This window comes from Mugil cephalus, chromosome 14 (genome assembly GCF_022458985.1).
Source record: "Mugil cephalus isolate CIBA_MC_2020 chromosome 14, CIBA_Mcephalus_1.1, whole genome shotgun sequence".
NCBI lineage: Eukaryota > Metazoa > Chordata > Actinopteri > Mugiliformes > Mugilidae > Mugil > Mugil cephalus.
The window spans coordinates 3,530,838-3,551,630 of record NC_061783.1 but is presented as its reverse complement, the minus strand read 5'-3'; the positions used below and the strand labels follow the sequence as shown (position 1 = coordinate 3,551,630).

Here is a 20,793-nt window from a genome sequence, read left to right as displayed (position 1 = left end):
CAACTTAAAAATGTTTACGTTTAAGTTAGCAAATATTAAGCAGGGCATAATTAATCATAATTAAAAACACTGTTGATTGTAGAAGAAAAGATGATTCCCTTAACTCAATATAGTCTGTTGGTTAAATGTAATGTTTTATCGATTTTTTTTAGAGGGTACTGAGACTTGGGGAATTAAAATATTGAGTCCTCAGGTCAATTTTATTAAGTTACCAGAACCTGAAACCAGTTCAGTGCCAAGTGATGCAGAAATATCAGTTTAGACTGCATATAATATAAAGTTGATCTTACCAAAAACATTGAGTCAACTGAACGCATCAAACACTGTAACTTAAAGGTTTGATCTAAATCAATACATTTATTTATTTATTTTTTGTATTGCCACAATGCATTTAATTAAGTGGTTGTAACAGGTCCTCTGAATTGTTTTTAGAGTGTACATTAAAGAAAAGAGATGGGAGATATTAAGATAAGCCCATAAATAGATGAGATGAATAAGCTTTTCTGCGGTACTAAGGCCTGGACCTGGTCTCACATGAGAGAGAAAAAGATGATGTGAGTGTGTGTGAGTGAGGATGCTGAGGGGCGTAGCAGTGTTGTGCCCCTCATGGTCAGCACTCAGGAGCGAAAATGCCTTTCATCGCCTGGGAACGAGGAGCGGTAGCGCGAGAAAACGATTCGCAGCCATCCTCCCCTTTCGCGGAAGAAAAAAAGAAGAAAAACGCATGGATGCGTTGGTTAAAGCAGGGGAGTTAACCTTGTTCCGGTGTTCTCCGATCCAAACAGGCAGCGGTGTGAGGTTGTGCCAGTTTGGAGCTTGCGCGTTTAAACTGGACCTTTCAAGCCGCTGGGTTGATCTGTTCGCCTTCTTCGCTTTCCGTGGAGGAGCAGCGGCTGCTGCCTTCGCCACAACGCGCAGGAAATAACGGGACTTCACTCTACTCGGGATGGACTTTAGGTAAAAATGGATATACATTTTTATTTTTATTGTTGTGACCCTATACAGTGCGTTGGTAACACCATGTGTATTCTAATTATAGCCTTTAAAGCCCGATGCTTTTAACTGGTCAGCGCGCACGCAGGCTTAAAGTCTTAAAGTGCCGCTGACCAGGTGTTGCACTGTAACTTTCTACTGCTAAAAACAATCTGCGCAAATATAAAGTACTGGACGCCTCACAGAAAGCAGCGCCGTGATTTTGTTCTGATTTTTTATATTCACCCTTGTACTTTAATAACAGCAGTTAAGAAGTTAATAATATGCCACAGACATACACTAGGTATGTCTGTGGCATATTGTGCCAGATTGGTTTTATTCTTAAGTGTGTGCGAGTTTGCGCGTATTTCTTCTCATTTTCTGATGTTTCCAATGGCCAGATTTCCAGGCACCTACCCGCACAGTAGAATCGTGTTGAGAAAAAAAAGAAAAAGAAAAAAGAACTTCTTGTCTTGGAGGACCGGTTTCAATTTGTTGGATTTAGATTCTTCGGTAGGGGGTACCTAGCTAAATCACGGAGTCCTTACCTTTCTGGTTTAATAGGAAAACTACATACCATCCATCCGTTGTGCTCCAAGCTTGAGCAACTGTTGAATATAGATGGGCGATATCTCTGTGCTGAACACATTAACAGCAGCTGTCTGGTGTCCTGGAAACAGCCTCATTAAGTACAGCAGCAATTTACACTGACAGAAATCCTTTTAATTCGCTGTAAACATGAATCACTCTGTTTCCTTGTCTGTGTAATGCCCTGGTGTTAGTAAACTCCAGGTTTATATGTTATGAGTCTTTCGATGGTCCTCGTCTGTTGTGTTTTTTGCCTGAGATGTCACCTCCTTTATTAATGTAGGTGTCTGCGGCCCTCTGGTTAATTTTCCACTGTAACCCCTCCCTGCCATTATAAATAATAAGCAAGTGGAAGTGGAATACATTAGCTCTGCCTTTTTTCCCCATCACGTCTCCATTGAGATTGGATGGCGTGACCTTGGGGGACAACGCTGCAGTATTTAGGAGGGGAGGGTGGCAGAGATGGAGATGGGGCGCCTTGGTGGCATCCATTATCAAGGAACCCAATTACATGAGGAGAATGTAGCTGCCATAAGCAACTGCCATTTGTTACAGTATATAAGATAGAGGAGCTATTTTGAGAGTGTTATCCTGTTAATGTGCTCTTCCGATACGTCTTTGCAGGCTTCCTCATCTGTATATATGTACGCGCTGTAATTTAAAAGCAGTGCAGTTCCTCTGAACCAAAGTCCTCTGTGGGCTCCTTTTAACAATGGCGCTGGGAAGAGGCAATGAGTCACAGTGAATCATGGCAACCCTCACCAGCTGCCAGCCAGATGAAGACATGCAGCAAGAAAAAAAAATCTGATGAAACTGCAGTCGTAGTTGTGCCGCTGTTTCCACTTCAAAGCGGGCCGCGACGAGCAGAACACGCGCAGCGTTCCACGAGGGCGCCTAAGAGCTCATTCAAAGTTTGCGCGAGTTTCCCTAACGATGCAGCTGCCACTTTCCAGATCTTTCCTGCAAGGTATTTCCTCTCTCTTCTTTGGGCTGCCATGCCGTGAAAGCTGAGTTAAGTCAGCGCAGGCTTTGCTGTAATCAGTTATTCAGCTCTGGCATTCAGGCTCTCAGCTCCAGACAGAGGAATCCCCGTGGTTCGCCACAGACCCAATCAGGCTCTTAAAGTACAAGGGTTTACGACAAGGTCTGGGACCAAGACTGGAGCAGCAAAATGTTTCCAGTCCCCGCGGTGGTGGTGGTGGTGGTGATGGTCTGCATGCATACATAGCATGTGCAAATGTGTTTCATAGTTAGTGTCTTTCGTTCAGGCCTCTCGACTCATTCACACTCTGTCTTTTTCCTTCAAAACGTTCCCCTTGGACTTCTCCCTGGCTTTTTGATTTGCCCTCTGTTTCCACTTAACAGACCTGGCTATTTTCCAAGAAACACCTCAGCACCATTCTTTTTTCCCCCCTTGTTCCCCTAAACATGAGCAGACTCCCTGTAATCCAGGCACATGTGGAGAATACCTGGCATGTGCTGTCTGTGAGCATGTACGAAGCAGGATTGTACTATATCTGAATTACATCACTTGGGAGGTTATCGCAGATGATTGCAAAATGACAGTTTAAGCTCGACAGCCTCGCCGAGAAAGAAAGCCATCCTGTGATTGCCGTCGTAATCTTTCCCCAGCGCAATCAGCGACGTCAAGAAGACACATCAGTCCTGCAATTAGTCTTGTCAAATTACTGCGCGGCTTTTATCTGGCGCTTGTTTGATAATGCTTATTGGCAGGTGCCTTTGGAGGATCCCGGGAAGGGACTCCACAGCTGAAGCGTTATGTAAAGTCCTACTGTACCATACAGCAGCTGTTCCAGCCTCCCCACATAACCATGCATCTTAATATCACAGCATTATCACGACTTGTTCCTCTCAACTTATCTTCATTTCGACGGGCACGTGCGCCGCCCTTGACTTTAATCATTTTGTCACCAACCTGAGTTATTTTTCAGCAAACACTTCCCCCTCGTTGTCCCGATCGTTTCTTGGTGCAATTAGTTTAGCCTGAGAGCGTGCGACTCTCCTCCAGCATCATAATCAATGTATTGCATCTTCTCTGCCTTTTATTCTCCGACGCTCATGTTGTGTGAGCCTCGGTGACCTTGTCAGGAATGAAGCCTTCATTCTTCACTCAAATTGAGACTCACTTTTACTGTATGCGCAGTACATTTATTCACTGTCACGCTGCACAGCTTTGGTCAATATTGCTCCCACTTTCTGCATGTTTTTCACTTGCTTGTGCTTGTCATCGCTAGGGCTTTATTTGGCAGTCTAAAAGGGGGAGGGGGGGGGATTTGTCAGCGGGCTTAGCAAGCTTCCTTTTTTTTTTGGGAAGGAATCTGAAGGAAAGGCTAATTGTTATGCCTCAGAGGTCCATTGTTAATTAGAACTTATCTCGGGCTCCTCTCACATGGTCACCGCTCTAATTGGCAGTCAAAGCTGTGCACCACCTGGCCTAGCCTTTAACTCACCAGGTGCTCCCAGCAAAACCAACGGACGTGGCATTATGCGAGTGCAGCCTCTTAAAAAGAAGACAGACAGCAAAGGCTGAGAGAGACAGAGAGAGGGGAAGGCAGCAAGGAGGAAAAGTCAATGAAGTGTGCGCAGAATGCCGGACAACTTTGCTAAAACGGCAGAGTGAAGCGGTTATTTCATGCTACGTGGATAAACAAGATTTTTGAAGACTGCGTGGAGGCAAAAAAAAAAAGGAGGTTCCAGAGAAATTAGTGCAATCTTTTGCCGTCACACCTCTTTGTTTCAGATTTCTAACCCTGCAGGGGTGTGAGGTGGCAGCACATCAGCACTCTGCACAGCATGCGGAGGTTCCTTCATTTGTCGTTGGAAGGAGAAGTTTAGCAAATGAACAACAATTTGCATCAGAAAGGCTCCTGAGGTCTATTTCAGCATCTGTCCACGGAACAGATGAGATAACAATGATCCAATGATGTGTTTCAGTATTCATGGAGGTAGATGAATGTTAAAATCCATCCTCGCGAACTATTCCTCTAAGTTGAAGCCTTTTTATTCAGTGGAGACGCTGTAGAGAAAAGGCAGCGATTTAATCAAGAGATAGTGCAGCTGCTCCACACAATGAATTGGAAACTCACACCAGGAACTTGCACAGTAAGCTGAATAGCGTGAGATTTTTTTTAAAAAAAAATTCCCATGTGTGATCGAGCTCCGCGTTGAGAGAAAATGTAACCAAGACCCCCACAAATATAGAGTAACTCGTGCAAGAGCACAGGGACCACAATGTTTAGGCCTGTCAAAGGGGCTGGAGAGGTGTGACCCGTATATGACACAGACAAACCTCTGATAAAATGTGCCTTGCATCGCTATGCTCCAGAGGACAAAAGCCCTTTTGTCTTTTTCGCAGCACAAAGTCAATAGCTTTGTTTTGTTTGCTGCCAAAACAAACATAAGTTCACCCCTATTCCCAAATGCGTTGTCCTTTTCTTCTTTGATCACAATGGGGATTTGAGACGTAAAGCGGATTTAGACGCTGCGCTATAGCTTGATGCCTAGAACAGAGACAAGTGCTGGAAAAATGCTTTGTAAATATGTTGCGCTAGGAGTCGTAGGCAGAATGCTGAACAGCAGAGCTGAAGATGATGGGGACCTGTGTGATTTGTTGTTGTTGTTGTTGCCGTTTCTTTTCCTTTTTGTGAAGTTCTTTTTTTATTTTCTAGGAACTGTACATAGTACATAAGCAAAAATGACTTATATGCTACTGTTCCATCAACAGCTCAGTAAAGTTAACAAGTGTCAATTTAAAAATGGAAAAACGGAAAAGCTATGAATAATAACAAAAAGAGCAAATCGGTGGCTTACACGGACTAATTATAATAAACAGGGCTATCACTGCTGTAATTACTGGCAGTCGAGTCATTACTTCCCCTAGTGCTCCAGTGCAACCGTCGTTAATAACAGTTCATTAATTAAACATACTATGGAAAACAGCAGCCCTGCTCTGTGGAAACGACTTCTCCTTGACTGGACCCACACACTTACAGAGTGTAGCTTAATTTTGCTCCGGAGGTCATTTCAGGAATAATGAGCAGGAAAAATGTAAATACTCCTCTTCGCTTAGCCGCCAAAGCACTTATAATACCTGAGACAGGCCAAATTTGAGATTTGGGTTCATCACGAGGTGCTTATATTAATACATGCGGAGCTGGCGAAGTGGAAAAGGGACCTTCATGCAGTGCCAAAAAAAAAGATTCAGATATTGATCCCTATTTAAAACCAATTAGCTCCTTTGTGTGAAATGAGAAGGCAGATATCAACCTCATATATAAATAAAGAGGTTTGCATGGCGTGAGGTAGTACTTACTTTAACATAAGCGCTGGAAGGTCGCCTGGGAAAAAAAATGCTACGTCGACTATCTTTGACTCATCTAGTTATGGTTTTAGAGAAAGTTACTTGTTGACACAGAACCCTGCTAAAGCATAATTCATAGTACTGCTGCACGTTGGTGAGGCGTAGGTACATCCATAATGTTCATAGTTTCTGTAATTAAGCCACCAAAAAACTAGGTGGCGACTGGCTAGGTGTGTTGAGTTCTGCAGTTTTGAATGAAGCTGAGCAGGTCATGTTGTAGTTACAGATAATAAATTTGAACAACTGTCGCTTTCGCTGAAATCACTGAAACACAGAACATAGAGAAACATCTGAGCAGATGGCGTGCATGAGCCTGAACAAAGGAGAACACTGTCACTTTGTGAGCAAGGTAATTCCTTTTAGATCATTCACGGCCATTATGGATCGTTAAGGTGGAGGTGAGCATCAGCTTATGGAGTAGGGTCTGGAGCTACGGTATGTCTACGCCGTCAGTCTGCTGCAGTACTGCAAATTATGCAAGCTAGCTAGTTTTTCAGGACAGACTATGGCGCAGGCTCTTCTGTGACCCAGGTGGGTTTAATTATATTTATCACAGAGTGAAAAAAAAGGTAAATATTTCATGCGCTGTGTATGAATGCCTTTCAGGACCTGCAGAGGTGATAAAGGAGTGGAAGTCTTGTGACTTCTATGTCACTCCCTCGTCAGATTAAGGTGTAGAAGCAGGGTCGAAATTCATACTCACTCATTCGCAACTTCAGTGCCACAAACATTGTGAGAACTTTGAGCATCCAAAAGAAAAAGAATGAAAAACAAACAAGACACTGGCCTTCTGAATGACATCTTCAGCCTCCTGATGGTTCTCTCTAGAACCATCTCTAGACCAGAGTGGTCTCTGCTCATCATAAAGCTTTCTGATCAGCTGTGATGTTGATCAAAAAAGTAAAAAAAATCCTTTCCAGTTACATTGAATGCAACATTTAATTTGACTATGGAAATCATATGGTAATCACGATAAGTAATATTTTAACCCAATAACAGTCCACATTTTTATTTTTTCAAAGAATACTCTTTCTACACATACACAATACATTGCAAGTCCACGACTGCTGATTTTCACTTGCAAACTTTAGAATTTTAGTCTGTGAACATCACTTTACAGCCCTAAAATCTCTTAAATATTCTCTGCTTTTACTAGTTCTGTCCAGTTTTACCAGCCCCTTTGAGAAAGATGTTTCTCTGTAGCTGCTTAGTGCTCCACATTGCTTACTAGCTCGTTGATAACTTGGCAGAAAACCAAAAAAAGTAGCAGAAAGAAGATAAAATGCCCGTTTGAATCGAGGACTTGCAGTTGTGTGATAGTTCTCAGTAAGTGATCGATACCAGCATCCCCTTTCACATACACAGAGTTATGTGATCTAGTAATATATGAAATATTGATTATAGTCTCTTTAATGTACATACATTAGACTGATATTGATTGTCTCATTTCACTCTGAGAAATAAGTGTGTTCCACTAAAGCTACGTCCAGCTTATAGGGCCTAAACAAATCAGGATGGAAGCAGGTCTCCATCGCTGCGCCACACACATGCTTCTGTAATGGCTATGAGTAATTACTGTCTTCGGTTCAGTTCTGTAATCATCATTGGAGGTGCTTCTGCCTGGCTTCTGCGTGGACATAGAGTGGATATCAGAAGTGTACAGGCTCTTTCTAATTTTCTCCTTTTATTGCCTTGAAGGCTGAAATGAAAACCTATTAAATCAAATTTGAATTTTTCCATTTCCTTTTGGACATGCCGAAGTAACGAGCTAAAGGTAAAAATGAGAAGCGGCTAATTTCTGACAATTTCTGTGTTGGGGAAAAAAATGAAAAGAAAAAAAAAAAACTCAACTCTTTCCAGCTTTATGAGGGTGAACACTGACGCGCCCTGCTTTGATAACACCCGTGACATTTCCACATATGTTTCCATCCGTATGAGAGAGTCAGAATCTAGGAATTGCTCCTCATTTGCCCTGTCAGCCTGAACAGTTTCTGTGTGCATACTCTTTTGGGGTCACAGAGCTAATACAAACGCATAAAGACCAGGATGAAGGCCATTCTTTAGTCTCTGCCGATGGCTGATTTGGCTGTGTGCACTGGTGCACTGTGGTTTTGTTGTCTAATCGAAAGGGAAAATTCATCTTTGACATGAGTAGTGTGTTTTTGCTCCTGAAACTATCTTGGTATTTGAAGACATTCATCTTCCCTTCCACCCTGACCACAGCGTCTGTCCAGTATTCTGGCATGATGCAGCGCCCGAAGAAGAAACAGTGTCATTTATAGTTATAGATTGATTTAATCACTGACGTCCTTCAGCAGTTTTGCTGAATGTACAGGAGTCTGTTCTTGGAGGTCTCTGCATGTAATCATTTGTTTGCCCATTCTTTTATCCAGTTACATTTCCTTGCCTGTCCTCTGGCATCATTACGACACCCTCACTCAGTGCCAATTTAAGGCACTACAGTTAAGGATGATTGCTACTCTGGTGTTGTGTGGTCATTTTTTCTCTTTATTGCACACCGTGTTTTAAGGGAAGACAGTAATGTAGCTGCACCAAAGTCAAAATCAAGATTCGATCGAGTGCACTTTTTCTGCTTCATTTGGGACCCGCATAATTAACAAGGTGCATGTGTCTCAGCAAACTATAACAAGTCAAGATTTTAAATGGTAACTGTTGCCTGTAAATTCAACTTTAAATCAGTTTAATTATGTAAGAAAGGCCAAATTTAACCAGTCCAACACAACAATCAGTTTTACAACTGTTATGATTTTAATCTGAATTAAATAATTTAGACAGATTGTGTTAAATACTGACATCAAGAGGAGTATTAGATTAGTTTTGCATGAGCTGCTTTCTGTTTCCTCAGTTACCAGCCTCTATGCAAATCTTAGCTGGCCAGCTGCTGACTGTGGCCTTAATGGACACATATGGGATTAATATTGATTTTTCATTTTACTGTCAGCAAGCGTCTTTAGAAAACTGTCAAAATATTGCTCTTAGGATACGGTACCTTTACAGACTCATCACCTTTAAAACCAAAGAGCTTGTCACACTGTGAAGCTAATGTTTTATGGTAATTCACATGGCTGGAGATCGTTGCTGTCAACAGCGTGGTTATCTGTCATCAGTCTTTTCGACTATATCTAAAGGATTTCAGATGTGACTAAGTGGCAACATTAAATAAACAGCGGCGACTGTGACATAAAGAACACCTCGTTACAGAGATTAATGGTACGTCTACACACGTAGTTTACCTCATTAGGATGCCTGACTTGTGTATTTCCACTTTATAGTACTTAATACTCAGTTTGGAGAGAAAAATTATGCTACTAGACTTATTTATTCTCAGTAACTCGTTACTTTGCAGATGTATCATCCCAAAGTATAAATCTGTCTCATAGGTTATGATATAGTAATTGTAGGTTAAGGCACCTGGCAGTACATGAAATAGATTAAATACCACACATTTATCAGATGCAACTGTAATATAAAACATGCTGTTCCGTATAAATGAGTACATTTTTGCGGTGTGCACCAATACACTGGTGTATTAGCTTTTTGGGATGTGGGAAAGCGAAAGGTTAAAACTTTAAGCCCTTCAAGCCTTAGATGTTTCTGATAGTTTCTAGAGTGCATGTTCTTGCATAATTAAGACCAACTGGATGTTATTTTTAGGGGGAAGTGGTGTCTGCCTCACCACCTGACTGCTCAGCCCAAAAACCTTGCAAACATGCAAATGAGCTGATATATCCACGGAACGGGATTCCAGCACTCGGTTGTTAATATTGCTGCTGGCCTCTTTGCTTCCCTGGCGTGCCTGCTTCTACACAGTCATTCATCTCAGAGAAACCTCCTGATCTCTGCAAGATCCTGCTGCTATATTACCTCCAGTCTTGGATTACAGGTTTCATTGGGCTGCATTAATGACAATATCCTAATTTCCTCCTTTTACTATCTTGGTTCTTAAAAATTATATTCAAGATGTTTGATGTAATTGGAGCTTGTAGCACCACTAGCAACCTGTAAAATTTCAAATGACAGTAGTATGGTTTGGATGTATCAAAAGGAATATAAGAGGAAGGAAAGGAAACCTTGTTTTATATGTTTTGTGTGAAGTATTCTGGGATGCATTCATTGAGGCTGAGGCTTAGGAATTACTGTGTCCAGAGATAACCAGGCCTTTATCTAAACATGCGTACAGATCCCAACTCTAAGTATATATTTCATGTCTTCTTGCTTTAGGAGGAGGCCTACTACTGTATTAACTAGGCAGTAATGCAAACTCAACACAGTTTGGGTCCATAAAGGATGCTGAACAACATACTGAACAGCAACCATTTTTGACTCCAGTCTCAAGCGGCCGTTCGAAGAATCGCAATTTTTGGCACAACTATGTTCATATATCCTGAAATCCAAACCCCCCCTACAAATCCTTTGAGGCAGACCGTTGTTCTGGAACACCTCAGGTGGGAAATGATTGAGCTCTGGCAAAGATCTGATAGGCCAATAAAATCCTTTGGATGGGCTTTATGCAGTGATGGACAGTCATAGTCATATGTCATCAGAGCGCCATGAAGTAAAATTAGTTGGGATCATCCCTATGTTCCCTGGCTCCTATGTTCCCCGGTCACATACAAAGTGGGGAACATAGGACCCGGGGAACATAGGGATGATAACCCCAACTAACCCTAACCCTTTTTTTAAAAAAAGGGTTAGGGTTAGGGTTAGGGTTAGGGTTAGGGACCCAGGGAACATAGGACCCGGGGAACATAGGTATGCTCCCAATTAGTTTACAATCAAATTCCTCTCAGGAGAAAATAATGCTCTGCAGCAAAGAAATCTATATTCTTCACCTGAATACATATTGGAGCATCCCACACAGCACTACACAGGCTTTTCTGGCCATAGCCTATGCCAACACCATAAACACCATCAGTCTGACCTTCACTTGACAAACTCTCCCATATTGTTGCTTGGGCCTTGGGTCAACCATCATCAAGACAATGTCAACTAATAGAATAGAAGAGAGCTGAACATAAACACGTGAGCTTACCAAAGCGGCCCAGTAAAATTTCTGCTGAGAACATATAGCTCATGCGCTACACACTGTGTTCTGCTACCAAAGAGTATTAGGGCCACCCTTGAGAAAAAAAGAGAGGAGGTAGATTTTTTTTCTTCCTAAGCTTTGAGATAAAAGTTAAAATTTCAAGAAAAAAGTTGAAATAGTCGACATACAAACTGGCGGTACCACCTGTCCTCATGGGGAATGTGAGGTCTTTGACAGGCAAGATGGACGAAGTGTGTGTGCTTGTTGCCATGCAACAGTCCAATATAATATATCAGCAATCTAAGTGAAAAACTAATCATAGTACAATTTTATATCCTTAATTCATATTCATTACAAATTAAGCCCCAATGCTCAACTAATATTTTAACTTTATTCTAAATATTGTATTTCAAGTTTTTTCTCAAATTTCATGATGAAAAAAAATTCTACCTCTTCTTATTTATTTTTTTCCTCATTGGTGGCCTTACGTATACGTCTTTCGGAACGTAATTCTGTAGTGCTGCAGTCTGTAAAAAACAGGCTCCATCAATAGCATTTTATAGCACTCCACATCGTGTGAGATACGATAAGGTTCAAAAGACATGTGGTATTTCTCCAAAGCCAGAAGGCCTCCATATGGTTATTGTCACGTGATCAGCGACTGGTCGACTTCCTGCTTAAAGTGTCATGGCACATCAGTAAAGTCGACTTGTCTCTTCAACCAGTGCTGTGTACATAGTGTTGGCCGCTGTTTAGGATTAGTCTTCTCTTTAATGTGTGTCTGCGGTAGCTGCAGTATATCAAACTGGACCAATAACATTCTGACTTTTATCCTCGCTCTTGACATGGACCCAGTATTTTATTTTTATCTTTCTACTTTCAAGAGGCGAAACGACCACAAAATCATACCCGCTGCCTTGTGTCATAAATGTTAGAAAAGAACAGGAAAATAAAACACATCTGTCCTAAATTTGTTATTTATTGATACATATAAATTTCTTTAAAAAATCAGGTGAGTCACATTAATAATATTTTGTTAAGTAGCATTTACTGATCCTTAATGATTTAATGTTCATAGGACATTATCAGTCATCAAGTCATACTATATCTATATCTTTCTCTATATCTATCTCTCACTTAAAAGGTTTCTTAAAGTCCTGACTTCAACAATAAATTGAGAACTTAACAAATGCGTTGCCTTAACCGAAAATCACGATCACCCTGACCATTTCCATGCCAACCGTTATGTCTTGTGTTACACATATACATAACCGGGGAAGGTCTAGCTGCATTGAAACAGAGCTGGTGGACAACACTGCTGAAAATACAGATTCCACAACGAAAGTCACATCCGATGAATGAAGAGATGAGCCACCCGCTGAGCCTCGCAGCGTGACAGGCTTCATCTTATTTCTTACAAGTGGAGGAAAGAACTGGCGCCAGTGTGGCTTTCCCACTGTGTAGTTTTCATTTTCATTGATCAAACAGCTAAATTCTTCTGTGAAGCTCATGTCACAGATGTTACCATCAAAGCCGACTAGCAACAAAAGGAGGTGGGGAGAAAGGAAATGAAACGGACAGATCCTCACCTCCAGTTAATCAAATGACCTGAGTATTTGGAAAGGAAAAGTTTCTTTGTGGTTGCAACCAGTTAAGACGCGAATCACACCTATAACTTTTCTCATCAACCCAAGTAAACGCACACAGTCTCTTTGTCTGGTTAGGTAAGTCCATCTCATGGGGGGCTAGTAATCAGCTTAGAGGATAATGCCACCATTACTGGAGTTTCCTTATCTCCAGTTGCTAGTGATCACATGTACCCACAACTGACATTTTCCCTTTGCTATCTACAAATTAGAATGTGCTGATTTTATTGCCCCCGTAGTCTCCATGGAGATGTAATATTTTTTTATTAGAGGGGAAAAAAAGGCGATGAAAGTTTGGCAACATCCCAATTCCCGTCACATTTCAGCTTTCCCTCCCTGTGTGCCGCATACTCTCACCTCCCCGACATGAAAGATGCTCTCCCGTTTAAACATGATATAAAGTTTCATGATATATTGTTTACCGGTATAAATACAATTAATACACTGACACTGATGTAATCAGGCCTGCATCCGCTTGCAGAGGACGTAGGGGGCTGACAGAATGCCGCTCATTTATTTTTATTTTTTCTCTGTTCGCCAGAGAAATAAAACTCTCAGATGGGTGACATGTTTGACTCGCACATGGATAACAGATAAATATAAGCTCACGTTTGCTTATCTGTCAGCGCCTTCTGCTCCCATATTGTTCCTCTTCCTTTAAATCTTGAAATCCTCGCATTTGAATAAATCCTTTTCTGTTCTTTGCTCTCTGTTGCTTGTGGGAGTATCATTGTAATCTCCACAATCAAACCACCGACTTATTTTTCTCCTGGAAACGTCTATTATACGGCAGCGTTTTTAAATCAATAGATGATGTATGCTTCTCTGAGGTACAGAAAAAGGAATCCATCATAACATGAGAAATTCAAATGCTTGACTCTGACAAAATTCAATGTAACACGGTTTGACAAATCAAATAAAAAGAGTTACTAAACAAGGATTTCCTGGGGTCACATGAATTGTGACGAGTTTCTCTTTGAGATTAGTCTTGGTTGAATAGAAGGACTAACATCTGACCTTTACTAAACACTAAGGCAGAAAGTTTACCACATTCACAGTCTCAGATTTGCAGCAGGTATGAGGTTTAATCACAGTTTAGAACGTCAAGATTTTCTAATTGGCATGAAAAAAAAAAAAGCTGCAGCTAAACAAATTCTCATCGGGTTTGCAGGTAATTGTTTTATAAAATCTAATTATGTTTCAAATTTTGACTTCATGGTGGAGCAAGTGGAAAGGGTCAGGGGTCAGAAAACTCATTAGTGTTCATCCTCTGGATTTCATAACAATCCATCCTGCAGTGGTTTAGAATTTCCTCTGGAGCCAAGTTGCTCCTGTTGCTAAATGACTAGGGAAGAAAAATACAGGTTATGTTCTAATACAGTTAAGATATGATATGAGATATAAGATAAGACTTTATTTGTCCCATGCATGTGGAAATGTGCAGTGTTGAAGCCTCGGAATTCCCAAAGGACAGTGTGCAGAGTTGCAAAACACCAAATAATATTGTTTATTTTGGAGGACATGGATTGACATTTTGGAGCTTAAACTTAATCTTAATTCAGAACTGTTAGCTGCAAAACAAATTACTTATTGTATTATTCCTTGCAGCAAGGAAATGTTGTGCTTGTTATAAAATGTTTTATTTAGTTTGAGCAGTCCCATTACGACTGTGATGTAGTGCTGTCTTTGATAAACAAGTGTTGGTGCTTTTTATTTTGCAGAATGCATTGCAGTATTTTTAAAGTGTACATTTTGAGCACCGCTAATCAGCCTAATCAACATGTTGAGGCGGGAGCCAGAAGTATAATTATAATCAAGATTCAATCTCCTCATCTTTGACTACAGATAAAACCCAATACAGAGGAACCAAAAAAAAAAAAGAAAAGAAGCTGATACTAATCGATTAATTTACGTGGCCAAAGAAGAAATTTGCTCCTTAATGCAGAGTGTGGAACTAATGAAGAGCGTTTACATCCCTCTGAATCCCTCCAATATTCCTTTTTCCATTGGCTACATGTTGTCACAACTGAACAAGGATTGAATGTGGTGAGGGATGCAGGGATACATTTTGTCCACAGAACCCAGTGTGCTTACTTCTCCAGGCTGTGTCACAAAATAGTATAAATCAGTGCGGGTATATTAGGAGGGGAGGATATCTAACAAGGATCTAAAACACAGAGGAGCTTTATATTTTAGGGGAGAGTGCCAAACACCACCATGCATCAATGCAAAACCCGAGGTTCCTCTGTCCTGAAAACCCAAACAAACTCAATTCAACTCAGTGCCTTGTGGAGCTGCATTAAACGATAATGTGAGTGGACAGGTAGCAGAAAGGCAAACTATTTTTCAAAATGCATTTTACTTATACTGAAATATATGAACTCCAGATGGAGCGACGTGCCCAACAGAGATGGCTGAATATGCAAAAATGCGCTTCCAGAAAAATATATAAAACTGCCTCTCCAGAGAATAAAACTTGCAATCTGAGCTGATTGCATTTTATTTATTTATTTATTTTGCTAAAAGAAATCCCTAGAAATTCCTATTTTTAGCTCTAAGGTAGATTATGTAAGATTTATGTAAAATAGCACCCCCTGCAGGCACAGCACAGAGTGACGAATCAAGACCAAAACAAAAACACCCTCCCTGCCTTTGGTTTATCTAGTGGACAGGATGCAGGAGGTAGACTAAATATACCCTAAACCCAGGACTTAAGCTGACAATCTCCCAGCAACGCAGAACATAGACACAGCTAGCATAGCGGAGGAGGCTCAAGTTTAAAGCATAAAGCTACTGTATGCATATCTTTATCTTGCCATTGTATTAGGAGCTATAGTCTGTCAGATGTCTATAGCATTTGGATTTCATTTTATCTATAAAGCCTTAAGCCAGTTGCGAGTCTGTTTAATGTTGTGTAATGCGGTAGTTGTGAATTGTGTTGGCTTATTGTTGAATTTTATGGTGTGATGTGTTGCCAGTGTTGGTAGGTTACTCTACTGTTTAGACTCAGACCTAAATATGGACAATGGAACAGCTTTGCAAAAATGAAGTCAAAGCAAGCAGAGCTCCTATCTTTGATTTAGCTCCTCTATTGGGAAACCCTTACCCTCCTGTGCTCCCCCATCTCTCCAGAGATCTCCACAGAACCCTCCTGGACCCCCGTAATCCTGAGTGCGGTGACTTGGAAAGCACAAGATCCTTCACCAGTTCCTACCAGCCCCACATGCCTCTCTTCCTCTGTCCATCCTTCCACTACTTCTCTGTCTTTTGTTCTCCCCCTCTATTCACCGAGGTGTAGCACTGTCCCCACTGCCACACAAGGTCACTCCACTCAATAAAGATCATCAAACTAGCTCCCAGGAGGGGCCAGAGGTGGTCAGATGGTAACACACATGCACTGAAACAATAAAATATTCAGCTACATGAATATAACTGAATACATGACATATAATGTTGCCACCCTGTGGGTTTTAACTATGTGGACAAATGCAGACAGATGCAAAAAAAAAAAAAAAAAAAGTGCAGTTCCACAAGTGGCCACTTGAGACCAACGCCCTCAGACCTTTGTGTTAAAATGTCATTTTTTTACAACAGAAATAAACATGGTCTGGTACAAGAAACAGTTAATCTATATATATTGGTCTCTGTGTTAAATTTTTTAAAATTTTTAAATTAAGAGCGTGGCAGCTGTGAGTGAGCTCTCCACCTCACCTCCAGTCATAGTCCACCTCTCTGGCCATTTCTGAGTTAGCAGGGACTTACATAATACCAGTAATACCAATAAGTCCAGAACTACTGCACTGTGCTTTAAAACTGTTCTTCAGAAAACCCTCATGGGAGAATATTTAGAGAGGCAAAAAAAAGTCAGAATTAGCCATGGAAAGTATGATGAGTAACGTTCATAGCTAACGTTGCTAACGTTGCTAACGTTGCTAACCTTGTCATGTAACTTCACCAGAACACAACTATCGTGTGTCCTACTGGATTCATCTTGTGTTTGTCTATTATATGTGGTCATGTCAAATTTTGTATTTTTGCCATTTATTTAACACTATTTAATCTCAATTCAAGCCTTAATATCCCACACATCACATTGCAATGTGAAATAAGGATACATACTTCTAAGCCTACTTCTAAGGGGGTGAACTGTGACCAAATGCTGGTTGTTCCTTTGAGCATTTTTTTAATGCAGCTAAATTACAGCTGATCCCAGGTGGACGGCTCTGGTGCACAAGAAGGCAATTAACCAGAGGGATTAGAGCAGAGCTAATAGTCTGAAAATGTGCTTTTTATTGGTCTCTTGCATAAGACATGGAGATGGTTGAAAAAGCTAAAGACGCCAGTGAGTTATATATTTTGAAATGGTTATCTTATTTGGATAGCAGTGATACACATGTAGTGATTACTTGTTTTCAAAGCCATTCGCGTTGCACAGTCATTCACAGATAGAATTATTAAGAGTTATGACTAACACAGTAACGTTCTATTTTAGAATTATTGATGCCATCGACTTTGTCAGCTTTAAAGAGCATGCAGAACAGAACAACAAATGAGCCTGACAGCTGGAAGGAGGACTTTGATTCAAAATCTGAAAGCGGTATCCAAGCAATTTGGGAATTTTCTTTGAGTAAAAATACTCATATAAATATATATTTTTTTACAAAGCCCCGCCACTGTCGGAAAAGAAACGCATAGTTCAGAAAAGAGAATCCAGGACATTTATGTATAGGAAACATTTAAATACTACCAAGTGACATGAACATACTCGCAGTTCGTCATGAATAATTTCGTTAGCTAAAGCAACGGGACGTTTGTATAATAAGTGAACGAAGTGTGTAAGAGAGAAATGTGCAAAAAGCATTCTGGCATTCAACACATGCAACATTTAGATGTCTTCACTTTTAGGGGATCCTGTCCTGATTTTATGAGAGAAAAAAAAAAGATCTCTGCAGACGTCAAATTGGCCAAAATATAACCTGTAACCTTCACTGAGCCATAAGAAGTGTTCCGCCTTCTCGTGCTTCACAGTGAAATGCATTTACTTGACTTTTGGGTTGACATTTATGCAGAGTACTTCATCTGAGCTGAGTGGGGGGATTGAAGAAATGTGGGTTAATTGAGGAACGTGTGGGCAGCAAAATCCACTCCACATGGATTGTGGACAAGTAGCTCGCCAGGAAATCACTTTGCACAGCCCGCTGATCGTCCCTTGTCTTTAGTGAATAACAAGATGTTCGTAGCATCTTCCAATGATTGATCCGACCTTGATATTACCATTAAGTGTCACAGCGGCTCCTTTTAGATGCAGTGTTTCTGCTGCCAGCATTTCTTAGAAATGCCTTGCATATTATTACCTCCAATTCCACTACTGAGAGTGATTATCAATCTTATTGTGATCTTTCAGAAGAAGCACCAACTGCCTGTTTTGCCAGATTGAGTGGTTTAGAATTTTATTTAGAGTTTAAAAATAGAGTAGGGCTGATTTGAGATCATATATTGGTTTTTCCTATATTACCTTTCAAACCTGATTCAAAACAAAAACATTTAGTCCTTTCCAAGACAGTTTGTGTTTGTGTGCAGTGTGCCTAAGTGCTCTGTTTGCGCAAAGAGGAAGATGCCTATCGACTGACAGAGTAATGACTATTGTCGTGAGTCTGCCTCCGCACGACAATCGGCGTTTGGTTCAGCTGCCGCTTTTAAAGAGCAGAGAAGCTCCATAGGCCTATCAGTGGACCGCCTGACTCATCAGACATCTTCATAGTAACTAGATGTGAGTAGCTGTGGTGGTTGGCTGCTGCAGTCTGTTACTTCCACTGCATTGCTTTTCATGAGCCAGCTACGCTAGCGTAGGACAATCTGTGTGTGGCAACGTACAGTAGCTCAGGAGCGGAGGTAGAGCGGTCGTCCAATAACCGAAAAGGTTGGCAGTTTCGTCCTTGGGCAAGCCTTGCCCCCAGGTGTGCACTCCCTGGTGTATGATTGCAAATGAGTGGTGATGTTGGTGGTGATCGGAGAGGCCGTAGGCTCACATTGGCAGCCATGTTTCCTTCAGCCTGCCCCAGAGCAGCTGTGACTACTGAGGTAGTTTACCTCCAGGGTGTGACTGTGTGAGCGAATGAATAATGCATACAATACAATTGTTAGCACTTTGAGCATCTAAAAATGGAAAAGCACAATATAAAACCAATACATCATCATCATCATTATTATTATTATTATTATTATTAATAAAAACAAATTTAGTATTTTGTGTGTTTTTGTGCACGTTGGCTTTTTTCACTCACTGTACCTTATCGAGAGGAATTTAATCTCTAACTAATAGAGTTTAGATATTGAGTTTGGGAAAGAAAATGCTGGCTGTTAAGTGGAAGCTTAGTGAAGGCTTTTATTCAAACACTTAGTTTTTTAGGCCAAGAACCCCAAACTGATGGAGATATTAAGTAGGGACCCCTACCTACTATATGTGTTCTATATTAAAGTCAAGTAATACACAGGATCAGATATTATTATTTTTTATGTCAAACATGTGCAGCAGGGGCAGTAATATTGCAGCGTGCGTCTGGGATTTAACCTTGGGACTGAACAGGCTCTCAGCCAATAGCAGGGAACCTGACAGAGTCAGCGTGTAGTATGCGGGTTCATGATTGGCTCGACAGAACACAACTTTACAAATTTCCCTGCAAAATAGATTCATGTTTCTTTGATAAAGTAACTACAATCTGGTATTGATATGGATAGAAGAAACAATGTCTAAAGACCAGATTTTATACACATTTTTTTGTATTTTTTTTTTATTTTTATTTTTATTTATTTGTATGTATTTTTTGTATTGTGCATTTAATAGCAACAGTAAAGAACATGTTGGTAAAATGTGTAAATGGAGTTCCCATTCTCTACATGTAGCTGTAGCCTTGACTCACAGTAGTTGACTCTTGTCTCTTCATAAATAATGCTGTCTCCACCACTTTTGATTAAAATTTAATGACTTCTTATGTGCTAAAAGTTTTCCTAAGACTGGTGTTTGTTTCACTGGATTAGACAACTGATAGTGGGTTAGGGGAAACCTGCCTCTTCTTGTAGCACCAATAGACATTAGCCAAATGCCATCTTGTCTTTTTGTGGAATAAGCATGATATAATCTGCATCTGGACTCCTGTGCCAATTCACGCAGTTCCATTAGACTGTTGCTCATGTCCCCTGGGTGCAGCTGTGTCACACTGTGGTCGCATGTCACGTTCTTGCTGCGTCTCTGTCCATTAAAAGCATTTAAGAAGTCAAAGCTTCCTTCTTCCTCCTCACGCCACGGAGCAGGAGGGTGAATCACCAACAGCCCGCTGAAGAAACAAAACACATCAATAAATAATAACTTCATGCTAGTTGTCGATAAATATTGGCATTTGTACACAATTCCACGCTTCTCAGATGCTGATTGTTCGTGCAAAAAATAAACCTGGTGCTTGAAGATAGCAGAGCAGACGTCAGTACCCTGGCCAGAGTCAAAGAGCAATAAAAGAGGAGAGATTACAGATCTTATAAGAGACGTCAAAGCTTAACGAATCTCGCTGTTCCATCAAATTGAAAACTGGATCAGAAGCAGCTTTCAGAAGCTAAGCCCAGGTTACTATTAATGAAACCATATAAATGTGGAGGGCACAAATCTCCATATCTATACATATTTATGTCGCGTTTCAATTCACAGGAACAAAAGAAACATAATGGGTTTAAACCTTGAATGTAGATCAGGAGTTCCAGTATTGTTCCAGTATTGAGCTCTTATACAAGCCCAGCATTGGGTTAGTGGGAATCACTGTGATTTCTAATCCAGTGAGTTTGTTTTCTAATGGGTCCGTGTTATCGATCCAAAGGTCTGAGAGGTTGGAAACACCGAAGGAGCTTTCCCAGGACTTCCTCATCTTACCAACGTCTTCTGACGAAATGAAATGACTGTCTTCCTGTGTGTCAGTGTGTATCGTAGGGAGAAATGTATTGTGGTTATACTGGAATGCTAACTCTAATTAAGCTAATCACTTAAGAAAATCAAATTGGTGAAACTTTTATCGAGTTAACATCGATTATTTGAGTGTATGTAAATTCTCTCAGTCCTCTCGTGTCCCCTGGACCAGCTCCACGATCCTTCCTCTCTTTTAAATGACTGTGAT

At 40.8% G+C, this 20,793-nt stretch overlaps 1 protein-coding gene across 2 annotated transcripts in view; it reads left to right on the top strand.

Moving 5' to 3' along the window:
• The first annotated feature begins 629 nt into the window (after nucleotides 1-629).
• LOC125020581 (CMP-N-acetylneuraminate-beta-galactosamide-alpha-2,3-sialyltransferase 1-like) overlaps nucleotides 630-20,793 on the top strand; it is a 72,427-nt gene continuing 52,263 nt past the window's right edge. For both annotated transcript variants that reach the window (XM_047606015.1, XM_047606016.1), the window contains exon 1: nucleotides 630-957. The gene's annotated coding sequence lies outside the window, so the exon portion shown is untranslated. The remainder of the gene's footprint in view (nucleotides 958-20,793) is intronic.